The sequence below is a fragment of the Penaeus monodon genome, chromosome 27, assembly GCF_015228065.2.
Source record: "Penaeus monodon isolate SGIC_2016 chromosome 27, NSTDA_Pmon_1, whole genome shotgun sequence".
NCBI classification, from domain to species: Eukaryota; Metazoa; Arthropoda; class Malacostraca; order Decapoda; family Penaeidae; genus Penaeus; species Penaeus monodon.
In genome coordinates, this window is record NC_051412.1 from 25,881,653 (window position 1) to 25,883,391 (window position 1,739).

The following is a 1,739-nucleotide window of genomic DNA, read 5'->3' on the forward strand; positions in this document are numbered from 1 at the left end:
TACGGTTGGCTGCGTCGCTACTGCCACTTTGCTACTAGTAAATACACTCGTAAAATCAACTCTAGATTTTTGTATGCTTTTTTCCTTTACATCTTCAGTATTTCATATGTAGGGAAAATCCTATCGCGTCGTGGGATTTAAATAGTGTTTTTAAAAAGGAATTCGCAGCAGCAAATCGCACGTAAGCTTGTATCTAAACTAACAGGGATCTTAAATGACGATTTAGTCTCAGGACTTAGTTACAGTCTAAGATCTTAAAGTCTGCATCGTTATAACGTATGTCTTCGTTGAAATAGTGTACAAGGACGGACCCAGATAGCGGCTGTTATGAAATATACAAAATAACTGAGAATCTCTATTTCGACTATTTTCTTGTGTGCATATAGTTGGCCATGTTAGTATTATGGCTAACTGTTACGATATCGTTATCTTTATGTATAAATTGCAAGGCAGCCATCAACGCAAAATTAGAAAAAAAACAATATGCGAATAAGAAGATAGCTTCATGCAACGAATAGGTTAATGACATATAAAAAAATATATAAATAACAAAGTAGTTTCATGCACGGAATGAATTCATGATGATAATAAAAACGAAAAAAGAGAGAAGCAAACGCGACCAAACAACGGTCTCCACAAACCACAATAACAACACCTCCCCCCCCCCTCCTTCCCCACTTTGACATCAGTTCCCTCCCGGAAAGTCTCTGGTCAGCTGCCTTGTCCCGGGAAACGCTGGCCAGGCGCCCACCTCAGACCGGCCATGTATGATAGATTAAAACTTACACAATTCTGTCCCCGGCGCACAATGCTCTCCTGTTTGTGGAATGCAGTGTTTCTTTATATGTTTATCCATTCTTTTTAACTATGTGTACGTTGCAAAATCGAATATAGAGCGCCTCTGAAGAGGTAATGGCAAAATTGTTCACGTGTTTATCCATGTGTACATTGTAAATCGTAGTTTCTGAAACAAGTATATATTACAGGACCCTTTGTATGTTTATGTCTACGTTGTAAATCGTAAATTATTTTGTGGGAAAAATTATTGTAATAGGGTTATTTGGGTTTTCAGGCCAATGCGACATTTGTCTCAGCGTGAAGTGTGTTGGAATTTATATTGTTAAGATTGTGCAAAATGCAAAGGGGAGGGGGGGGGGGGCAGGACAGGAGAAGTTGCGGGATAGATAAGATGGGCAGGAGAGGGTGGGGGTGGGGGGTAGGCGTAGAAATGGAAGAGATAGAGGAACTGGAAGGGGGAGAGAGACGGAGAAATAATGGAATGGAGGGGGAGGGTGTAGAGAGAAAAGGGAGAGAGAGGGAGGCCAGAAAAAGAGATAATCAGATGAACATAGACATAAACTGACATAGAGAGAAATAGAAACAAAAACAAATTAAGCGAGAGAAGGAAAGGAGAAAGTGAAAGAATTGGAATGAGAGGAAGAGGCGGAGGAGAATGGGAGAATAAGAGATTAAATATAGATAAAGAAGGGAGGCAGAGAAATTATGAGAGGCATAATACCATCGCTCGACTGAACACGCTCTTTATTGGAACAAGAATCACCAAGTAAGAGGAGGAGATGCAGAAATAAACAGACAAACAACAACAAAAAAGAGACAAGAAAAAAAGCCGTGCTTTGATCTTAACACAATTTGTTATCCTCCTGAAAAGTTCGCTGGACGATGACCAGATAGATCAAGGCTAACACGTCGAGTCCAGAGGTTGTTCTATTATTTTTCAC